This window comes from Caretta caretta, chromosome 13 (assembly GCF_965140235.1).
Source record: "Caretta caretta isolate rCarCar2 chromosome 13, rCarCar1.hap1, whole genome shotgun sequence".
NCBI classification, from domain to species: Eukaryota; Metazoa; Chordata; order Testudines; family Cheloniidae; genus Caretta; species Caretta caretta.
This window is the reverse complement of record NC_134218.1, coordinates 43,025,838-43,037,103: the sequence shown is the minus strand read 5'-3', so window position 1 is coordinate 43,037,103 and position 11,266 is coordinate 43,025,838. Positions and strand designations below refer to the sequence as shown.

Below are 11,266 nucleotides of genomic sequence, written 5' to 3'. Positions count from 1 at the left end.
TGAAATTTGAATCTATACCAAGGAGATCCTACACCTCTACCAGGAACCTAAAATCTACGCATGGCACCTATAAAATGGGATAGCTACTGACCAATGAATAATCAAAAACACCAGTGGGGAAAATGGCTCAGAATGAACCCAACACTTTTCTAGGGAACCTAGAAAGCAGTGGGAGAATCTAGAGCACAGATGAACTGACCATCTTGAAGGGAATCTAGAACCCCAACAAGTAATCTATAGCCTCAATGGAGAATCTAGAAACCCAATGGGAAATCTATATCCAGAAGGTCCCCAACACTCTTCTATGGAACCTAGAACCATAATGGGATAATTTAGACTCCCAGTGGAGAATCTTGAACCCAATGAGAAATCTATACCCAGAAGAACCCCAGTGACTAACCTAGAAACCCAGTGAGTAACCTAGAAAACAGACAGAGAATCTAAGAAGCTGAAAATAGAGTAGGATTTATTAGGCCAGGAGAGAGAAGTGACTGCATGGAAGCAGAAGTGTTTCAAAGACAGCAGCTATGAATGAACCACATACGATGCCCACATGATGGCAGCATGCCCTAAGCGTTGAGCAGGGGTTGATGTGCTTCTGGGTGAGACTCCAGTGGCATTCAGCACATGGTCAGTGAGAATTGTTTGTAGTAGAATCGTTCCAGTGATGACTCGGGTCTGTACAGAGCAGCTGCAGCACTGGGGAACATGCCCTGGAGTCTGACTCCTCTGTTTATTTCTATAGCATGTGTGAAGGCAACCTCCTGCACACACAGACTGTCCCATAATTGGGACCACATCTCCACTGGTGCAAACCAGCATGACTCCAATTTACACCAGCTGAGGAGTGCTCTGTTTCTCTCACTCTCCATCCATCCAGCCACATACACACAATCTCCTCTATCTATCTGTCTATCTATCTATCCCCATACACTCCCTATCTATCTATTGACGATCCCCGGGTCCGGCACACACCACGGCAGCGTGAGGTGTGCCTCATCCAGTGCACTAAATGCCCCAGTAACAAGTAAGTGGCTCAAACCAGACGCTCACCACACTCTCACAACCCCTCACATGGAACAATGAAAACGAGACAAAAACACCCTGCTAGCCCTGGGCAAACATTTGTCACAAAGTGATCACTCCATATCTAACCTCTCGGGACTCGTCCTCAAAGGAAACCTGCAAAGCCCCTGCAAAAGACAAGCCGGGGAGCTTAAATTCATGACTTTGTTACACACCAAAAATCATGGTCTTAATAAAGGCACCATCTTTATGGCTTGTTACACCAATCTGAACCCCACTAACCCTTCTTTTTTGTCCTATGACTGCAGGGGTGTTAACAGGCCACTTCACCTCGAAAGGGCTGAGACTATGTTAATTACTGGGGCTAAACAAGCTGTTCTACCTTCTGTTTCGCTGTGAGGCACTGACCTGAAGATGAGCTCTGTATAGCTCGAAAGCTTTTCTCTGGCACCAAGAGGAGCTGGTCCAATCAAGGCTATTACCTCACGCACCTTCACTCTCTTTCCCCATGCACAATGCTCAGCCTACCCATCCATTTTCACACGCAGCATCCATCCAGCGCTCACTCATTCTTGCCGAGCCATTCAGCCCATGTATCTCCGTGCTGTGGTAGGTCTGAGTCTGGTGCTGGCTGCAGGGATACCCAGTTAGTCTCCAGAAGGGGGGCCATGACAGGGGATTGGAGGAACAGGGCCTTCTACCTCTGGTTTCTTTGCTCTGGTGCCTGAGTCACTTCCTGAATCATAAAAAGAAAAGGAGTACTTGTGGCACTGTAGCTCACGAAAGCTCATGCTCAAATAAATTGGTTAGTCTCTAAGGTGCCACAAGTACTCCTTTTCTTTTTGCGAATACAGACTAACACGGCTGTTCCTCTGATTCCTGAATCATAGAATCTCAGGGCTGGAAGGGACCTCAGGAGGTCAAAGCAGGACCAATCCCCAAATGACTTCGCTGCTCTTTCAGTTTTTCTGTGTCTCCTCCACACAGCGAGGGAGAGATTTCAGCATGCACCTCAGGTGTTTCCTCGCTGCCACTCTAGGTGGCTTTTGGGGTAAGCATGGACTTGTCCTCAGACGTATTTGCCCCTCTCATAAGAAGTTCCTCCCACCTCCTTTGGCCCTTCCCAGGTCTCTGCAGGGATCAGAAAGTGCTGACTGAAAGCACTGGGGGCTGGTTTTAATGCCAGGCAAATGCAGATTGGTGGGGCTCTCTCTTTGCTTTGTTTTTGGTCATTCCTTCCCAGATTGCTGAACCTTTGCCAGGAGAACTGAAGACCGAGCTGGAAAAGATCTCTCTCTATCACCAGCCTGCTGCTGGCTGATCAACTGTTAGCTTTTAGCAGCCAGTGTGAGACTTCCAAAGCTGCTAAAGGGAGTAGAATGGCCAATTCCCATGAACACAGGGACCTGGCAAGGTCAGGCTCCTGCCTGGCTTTTATACGCTCAGCTTAATGCAGTGCTGTGTTTTGGGGAGCCCTGCTGAGATTGCATGCACCAGTGCAGCTGATCCTGCCATTCTTCTGCCTTCCAGCTCAGGCCCTCAGTGAGTCAGTGTCCCAGGTACCCGTGGAGGTGATGCTGACAGAGTGGCAGAGCCTAACCCCGAGCTGTAACTTCTCCAGCAGCCGCTTCCAGCTGGATCTGTTTTGGTACCGGCAGCGCAGGGAGCAGCCACCCCAGCTTATCATGCGTGTCAACAACTACAGGCAGGAGTCATCCCAGAGTGGGCACTTCTGGGCAGCGTGGCATCCGCAGAACAACGTGGCTCCCCTCAGCATCCTGGGGGCAGCCCTGCAGGACAGCGCAGGTTACTACTGCACAGTGGCATCCACCCTGAGCTGGGAGCTCAGCGTCCCTGTGCAAAAAAGCCTGCCAGCCTCCCCATCCCGTGTTGGGCATGGGGCTCTGCTGAATGCAACGGAGCTCTCTCTGCAGGGCATGGGGAGCCCAGCCTCCTGCTCTCCCAGAGATGACCAAGGTGTGTCCCTGGACTAGGTGTGATTCACCCAGATGTGCAAGACAGATGACAGCTCCCTCCCTCTAGCCACGCTTCCCTCTGAACTTTCCTTTCTTTGAGAGTGGTACCCCTCTGCACAGTCTCTGACCGTCTCGCCAGACACTTGCCGTCCATTCTGCCTGGGACCTTACACAATCTCTATGTGGCTGTCAGTGTGAGACCCCTTAATGGTTGTTTTGTTCCAGGTGTGAGGGCCCAGACCACTGTGCACCAGCCAGAGGGGCCGGTCACCGTGAAGGAAGGGGACGGCTTCCAGATCAATTGCACATACCAAACTACCAACTTCTAGGGCTTGGCCTGGTACCAGCAACGGGAGGGAAAAACCCCAGGCCTGGTCTCATACCAGGTGGCAGCTGGTCAGGAGGAGCATGGGTGATTCACTGCTTTCCCAGCACCACTGGGAAATACAGCTTCCTTCGCCTCAAGGAGACCTGGGTCTCAGATGCTGCCTCCTATCTGTGTGCTGTAAGAGACACACTGACTCCAGGGGCTTCCTGAGCCGTGCAGTATCTAGACAGGGGTGTGTATGGTGGGGGAATGGGTTCCTCAGATCTCCCCTCCTGCTGAGAGTGGAGTTATCTCATGCTGCTGGCTGGGAACAGTGCAGAGGTTACTGGATTCAGGCCTCTACTCTGCCACAGACTTCCCTGGTGATCTTGGGCCAGCACTTAGCCTCAGTTCCCATCTGTCCAAGGGGAAAACAGCCAGGGGGAGGCAGGGCTGGGAGGATCAATACGTGAAAGATTGGGAGGCACTCTGAGATCGCCCAAAGTGCTATATGAGGGAGAGGCGATGGTGTTATTAATGACCACTTGCAAAGGAACAGGAGGGCTGCTAGTTCCAGCATCATCTTGCTCAGTCTCATGCCTATGACTATGGCTGGCATCAGCTGCTTCTGAGGAAGGTGTAAGAGATCCTGCAGTGTAGGCCGAGGTGGGATAATTTTCCTCTGTGAAGGTTTCCTTCTGACCTCTAGTAGTCAGAGAGGGGCTCGAGCCCTGGAGCATGAAGTTGAATGTCCCTACCAAGGTTTTCTGTCACTATTAAAACTCTGGCTATTCCAGAGCCTTATAGAGCTCAGGCTGTTTGGCGTATTGGAAAGGGGAATGAGAGAACCCTTCATCACACTGTAGAAACGTCGGGTGCTGAAGGCCATTCAATCTGGTGGAGAAAGTCAGAACAAGACCCCAGGGCTAGAAGTTGAAGCCAGAGAAATTCAAATAAGAATAGGTTTCAGAGGAGCAGCCGTGTTAGTCTGCATTCGCAAAAAGAAAAGGAGGACCTGTGGCACCTTAGAGACTCACCAATTTATTGGAGCAATTGGTGAGTCTCTAAGGTGCCACACGGACTTCAAATAAGAATTAAGCCCAGATTTCTAACACTGTGGGCAATTAACCGGAGGAATAAACTCTCAAGGGGAGGGGTGAATTCTCCATCTCCTGAGGCCTTCAGATCAAGACCAGATGCCTTTGAACCTTCTTGTTCTCCTTCCTGGAAGATACTTTAATCCAGCACCATTTATTGGGCTCAGGGCAACTGGCTGAAATTCTCTGGCCCGTGTCATACAGCAGGTCAAAGTAGTTTGAATGGTCCCTCCTGGCTTTCAAACTCCTGGGGGTTGGAAGTGTTAACACCAGAACTAGAGATACCCCTGGGGCTCTGAAGTGTGGTCCCCAGAAGTCACCCAGCTGTGACTCACCCACCACCGAATACTCTCCCGTCTCCATCCAGAGATGTGCTTACAGACTGGGATCCTTCAAACAGCCTAAGGGAATTGGGCACTCAAATTTCATGGGAGCTGGGTGCCTGAAGCCTTTGCAAACCTCAGCCACAAACGCCTCCTAGGGTAACTCCCTCGTACACACATATGACCAGTGTGCAATGTTCAGACAGGCTGCTGGGGGGCACTAAAGTCAGGTTTCGAATCAGCCCTTCTACACGTTTTGACTGGAAAAGGTAGGAGAAGGGGGAGAATCCTGACTGTTCAGAGCTGCAAACCTGCCGAGAGCAGAGAGCCAGGGGGTTTCTTTGTCTCTTCAATGCAATGATCGTCGTGGATGGTCTCCTGGTTTTCTCCCTCTGCGTCTCAGGTGGGTTTGTGGGGAAATTGCTGATAATAACTCCTGCTAGGTGAGCTGCTCATGGTCGATAAGTAGCTACAGAGGGTGAAGAGCTGTGAAAGCCGATGGCAGGCTCTTTAATTCAAATGGGATCCAACAACTGAGAGATGAAGCTAGCTAGACAAGTTCAGGCTGGATTTAAAGGGACAATTTAGAATAGGGAGGGTGATTCGCTATTGGAACAACTTACCTTGGGAACCTGCTGGCGTCTCCATTGCTTGGGGTCTTTCTAAAAGCTAAGCTGTAGCTCACCCACTGTGCAGAAATCCCTGGGGAGAAAGGCTCTAGCCTGGGTTAAACAGGGGATCTTGATGCTCCTAGCATTCCTTTGAGGCCTTTACATCTCTGAATAGTCAAACCAGGGGACAAAATGTCATTTGTTTTCCTAGAAATCTGTTTAAAAAGCAAAGAAAGGTTCCATTAGAAATGATTACATAGTAAAACAGCAAACAACTACCTGCCAAAAACCAAACCCCAAACCTCAGCCAAACAAACCAATCCCCCAGTGAACCCAAACTAATCAACCAAAGAAACGCCTGGAAAAAATGAAAAGTGAAAACATTTCAGCTTGTGCCTTTTTGGCAGAAATCCCCCAAATTGGGCAGTGTGTCTGTGGGGAGAGCTCATTGGCATAGGACCGGGGTCTGCTGGGTTCCAGTCCCAGCTCCGCCCGCTGTGTGAGCTTTGGCAAGGCCTCTCTGGGCCTCACTTCCCCACCTGTAAAACAACCTTCTCTGTCAATCTTTTTGAGACTGATGCATGAAAAACACCATGGTAGAGCCAGGTTAGAGGGAAAGGGGAAGCCTCTTATTCTGTCAAAAAAAAAAAACACTTTCTGTAGGAAAAAGAAGTTTCAGGAGGCTTTTTTGAGCCACCAGACGTGACATCTGAGCCACCAGAGGTGCATCAGTGGCGCTGTGACTGGGAGATTGCGGCCTGCCAAGGAGCGGGGAGGAGGCGAGAAGGGAATTCGGGGGGCAGTAGGGGAAGGCTACCAGGAGTGGGGTAGGGGTGTGATCTCTGGGCAAACAGCTTTGTACTGCCCTTTTCTCTTTCCAGCCCCACTGGCCAGAGCCCAGCGCAGGGGTAAGGATAAGGTGACCCAGCCTCCTGCCATGCTGATGTCGTCTGCAGGGGAGAACGTCACCTTACCTTGCAGCGTCATGCCCATCTCCTCCACCTGCACTGTCATTTGGTATCGGCAGTGCCGGTCACATTCCCTGGAGTATTTGATTAATGGAGACACCCTGGGATTCACCGAGAGGGCGAATGAGGAGGAGACGTGTCTGCATCTCTGGGTGGCTAAGCAGCAAGGAGCAGCCTCTCCGAATATCTCTGCAGTCGGGTCTCAGACTCCGCTGTGTTCTTCTGCGTGCTGAGTCCCACAGCCCTGCAGCCCTGCCCTTGCTCTGTTTGAGCATCACCCAGCCCAGCCCAGCCCCAGCCCTCTCCTCTGTGCATGATCCTCCCGACTTCCACACCCCTCCATAACCCCATCCTGCCCCTGGGCAAGGACCTCCCAATCCCAAGGCCCCCCCCCGGCCCTTTAGCCCTGCAGCCACTGCTGCCTCAAGCAAGGATCTCCCAGCCACAACCCACTCCCCTTGTACAAGAACCTCCCAGCCCAGCCCCCCACCCCGCCCCCGCCCGCACCTTTGAGAGCTCAGGGGTAGAGTCATGGCTATCTGATGGGACAGGACAGTCTCAGAGTTTCGCACTGGGGGTGACGTTCTCACCTGAGCACCAGGCCCCAGCTGCAGGACTCGCACCACCGAAGGCCTAAGAACACGGAGGCCCTGGGAATGCAGCTAGCCAGATAGAAGAGAGAAGTTTTACAATTGCTGTATCTTTAATTGTGCATCGCTCTTGCTACCTCGGAGGAGATCAAAGGGGGCTGCTGTGCTGTCTTGCGACCAGCTCTTTCCTTATTGCTCGCTGCTTTTGCAGCTCCACAGGAAAGAGGCTGGCAGGTGGCGGGGAGGTCTGCGATAGCTGCTCAGAAGCAGTTTGCTCTGTGCAGACAGGTGTTCGCGCTTGCAGAGGCAGCTGGATGGCAGGCGTCAGTCACGGCTAGAAAGCACGAAATGCGATCACACTTTTCCTCAGCGCCAGTGTGGAAATCAGTGCTCTGAGCGTTGCCATGAAGGAATTCCTGCCTCTGCTGTCCCTACTCGGTGGGTAAGATTCTCCTTCTTTTGTCTTCATACATCCCCCAGCTAGGTGTGAAAAATCGGGACGGGGTGGGGGGTAACAGGCACCTATATAAGAAAGAAAAGGATCCGATGAAGTGAGCTGTAGCTCACGAAAGCTTATGCTCAAATAAATTGGTTAGTCTCTAAGGTGCCACAAGTCCTCCTTTTCTTTTTGCGAATACAGACTAACACGGCTGTTACTCTGAAACCTATATAAGAAAAAGCCCCGAATATTGGGACTGTCCTTATAAAATTAGGACATCTAGTCACCCTACCCCCGGCGGGGTCTGTCGATTTATCCACCTGTCTTCCCTCTCTCTCTCAAGCAGAGCACTTCTGAGCACCTTTAATATGGGTTAGAGGAGCTCATTCTTTGGGGTCAGTGTCTGTGCACCCCGGTTTTCTCTGTCCCTAGACAATTTGTGCATCACCGCCTCGGTGGCTGAGAGTCTTTCCTCTCTCACTTTCTGCCTCTCTTCCCACAGTGGCTCCGAGATGGGCCCTTGCCCAGATTTTCCAGCCCCCTTGGCTCACATACGTGGAAGGAGAAAGGATCTTGATCCCATGCAGCCAAAATGCCACCTCCCATGACATGATGTCTTGGTACAAACAGCCCCAGCAGGGCCAGGGGGCACCGAGCTTTCTAGGGATTGGGCATGACGGCTCCTCCACCGCCGGAGAATTCACCATGGCTGTGGACAAGGCCGCCCGCTCCACCAACCTCACCCGAGGTGGAGCCAGCCTGAGCGACGCCGGCATCTACTACTGCACCGTGAGAGACACAGCGAGGGGAACCCAAGTGCCAGCTGCACAGAAACCCACAGCCTGGCTTCCTGCTGGGCCCTCCTGAGCCAGCCCAGTGTTGGGTGCCCCTCGCTTCAAGCTGAAGTGCCTCTTCTGTTCAAAAGGCTTTTTTCAAAGTGCTCTAGAATCCGCATGCAGCGTCAGATCTGCTGGAAAACTGCTAGGAGAGATGGGAGGTAAGTCCACAGTGTGTGCGGGAAAGATGGGATCATTTGGAGTAGAGGTTCATGAGATATGACCTGGTCTTAAAAGTCTCACTTTTATTTGCACAGAACCAGGGGATAAACGACAGGCCCGGAAATTCAAAGGGAGTGAGTGTCTAAGTCCCTTAGGCACTCCCAGCCTGTATGACTGGATCTCTCCTGTTCTCAGCTAGTGCAGACTGGTGCCAAGAACCAGCTCCAAAACCCAGTGATCTACAGCCAGACGGACTCTCTCAGTGGCGCAGGGTAGGGTCGGTTCTGCAAGCACCAGCTCTGAAGTGCACGCACAGACTCAGCTCCCAGCAGGGCTGACTGGATCCTCTGCCTTCCTGCCACTTTGCTGTGTACTTTTAGTTCTTGTCCTGGGGAAGGGAATGGGGTGTAGTGGTTAAAGTAGTGTGGCTGGGAGCCAGGATTCCTGGGGTTTTCCCTTGGTTCCGGGAGGGAGTGGCGGCTGATAGGTTAGCATGGGGGTGTGGGTGGGTTTGAGAACCAGGACTCCTGGGTTCTATTCCCAGCTCTGCTGTGTGACCTGAGCCATGTCACTCCCTGCCTCAGTTTCTCCCTCTGTAAAATGGAGATGATAACCTTTTCTTACCTCCTGGCACTATTGTAAGGACAAATCCATCAGTGTGCCTGAGCTGATAGGGGCCATGTAAACAGAGACAGAACTGGAAAAAGGTGGCAGAAAATGTCTTCTTTTGGTAGGAAGCTAAAATAATGAAAGAATAAAGGACTTAGCAAAATACTTTGGTCCTTGCCTAGCACAAATTCAGTAGGTTCCATTGCAGTCAATGGGATCTGGTCTGCCACAGTTCAGAGCTGATCACACCTGTATTCCCCCCTCCGTGGTCCAGCCAGGGCACCCATTCTCAGGCTGCCTGCTCCCAAGCCGTTACCTCTCTTGAGAGATGCACATCTCTCTTTCTCTTGACTGGGCTATTTCCAGGCCACTCAGTTCCCTGTCTACAAGGTGAATTCCCCAGCAAGTCACACTACCTCAGCAGGGCTGCTTTGCCTGATCCTCAGCAGCTATAAACAGTGCAATTTCCAACAGTTAAGTCACCACACTGCCCTTTATAAGCAAGCACATTTATTCTTAAGGTAAAAGCATTCCAGAGGACACAGATTAGAAACATGAAGAGAACCTACTTGCATGGGAGAATCTTGCTAGAGAAGGGCTCCGGTACGTGAACAGTTCTCCAGACCTCACCAAGGATTTTTTCTGGGGTCACAAGTTCATCAAGCTCAGAACAAGCACAAGCATGACAAGTTTAGTCCCTCCTTTATACAGCCTGGGTCTTTGGGAATAGGTGATTTGTAGCCAGTGGGACTCTCCACAGGGCATCGCTTCAAGAGGCTGGGTTTTTGCTTAACTGGGGGAGTTACTTTTGCAAAACCCCCACCTACCAATCTCCTGGGGACACCCACTTAGCTTTAAAAGTTCCCATTGTTTGAAACCATCCTTTGATGTGCATAGCACTTCCCAGGGTTTACATGAGCAGGTCTCCCCACCACCCACAGTGAGACATGAATGTTTGCATGTCTTAAAATGAACTCCTAAAATTCTTGAACTTAATTCAGTGAGGTTTGCCCAGGACATTGCAGGCAATTGCCGTATCTGTCAAACAGTCTATAGCCGGTTTTTACTCCCCTATCAAATAGTTCTAGAGCAGGGGTCAGCAACCTTTCAGAAGTGGTGTGCCAAGTCTTCATTTATTCACCCTAATTTAAGGTTTCGCGTGCCAGTCATACATGTTAACATTTTTAGAAGGTCTCTCTCTATAATGTATAACTAAACTATTGTTCTATGTAAAGTAAATAAGGTTTTAAAAATGTTTAAGAAGCTTAATTTAAAATTAAATTAAAATGCAGATCTTATCACTTTAGTGTGATCCTTGTCCTTGCTTTTTCTTGCTGAGTTTTCCAGTGTCTGGCAGGTATTTGGATACTTTAAGCTGCACGCAGGCTTCTGAGTGATCAGTTGTTAACCGGCTCCGAGAGGGACAGAGGACAGATTTCATGTGTGAAAATATCTGTTCACACAGGTATGTGCATCCAAATGCTGAAAGCATTGCAAACGCAATTTTCTTCAGTCAGTTAAATTTCACTGGCAGGCACGTCCAGCAGATCAGAACAGAGGCCCCATGATCTCTCTCGGTAGCTTCAAGTTCACACTGCAGATCTTCAAACTTTGATGCCCACAATTCTGAGCTTTTTAACTGAATGAGCTGCATTCTGAAATCTTCAACACCCATCCACTGAAATACAGACAAATCCAAGTTGCTTTCATTGAACTTTTCAGGTTTAATTAGAAAAGAAAGCATTGGGTCAAATCGCTGGAAATCTTGAAATCTGTCAGAAAATTCAGATTCCAGTTCTTGCATGTACATTCCAATCTCATCGACACTGACAGTGCAATGTGTCGATAGCTCTTCTATGTGTTGGAAGTAGCGGAAAATCAAAGTTCGAATATCCTGAGCAAAAACTGCTAAACAACAAATGCCTTCCAGGCTTCATAAAGATCCAGAACCGTTTGCCCTGCACCCTGGAGACGGAGGTTGAGTTCGTTTAGGTGAGCGGTGATGTCAGTTAGAAAAATGAGCTTACACAGCCATTTGTCATCATCCAGTTCAGGGTAGTTTTGTCCTTTTTCCGACAAAGGCCTTGATTGCATCAAAACAGTTTACAAAGCGCACCAAAACCTGGCCACGACTTAGCGACCGAATGGTGCTGTGAAGTGGAATGGCGTTATAAGCACTGTCCATCTCATCTAGCAGTGCTTGAAACGGTCTGTCAGTCAAAGCAGATCGAGCAACAAGGACATCCACAATTTGCACCACTGTAGTCATCACATTATTAAGCTCTGAATTATAGCACACAGGTTTTCTTGATGGATGATACA

General features: G+C 50.1%; 1 long non-coding RNA gene across 2 annotated transcripts; it reads left to right on the top strand.

Annotated features, from left to right (window-relative positions):
* The first annotated feature begins 6,918 nt into the window (after positions 1–6,918).
* LOC142068869 (uncharacterized) lies at positions 6,919–10,242 on the top strand. 2 transcript variants are annotated; one of them, XR_012664791.1, is made up of 3 exons: positions 6,919–7,340; positions 7,840–8,334; positions 8,431–10,242. It is a non-coding gene; the product is annotated as an uncharacterized LOC142068869 (long non-coding RNA). The 2 variants fall into 2 exon arrangements; XR_012664792.1 differs by having other exon boundaries at positions 6,930–7,336.
* The last annotated feature ends 1,024 nt before the right edge of the window (positions 10,243–11,266 follow it).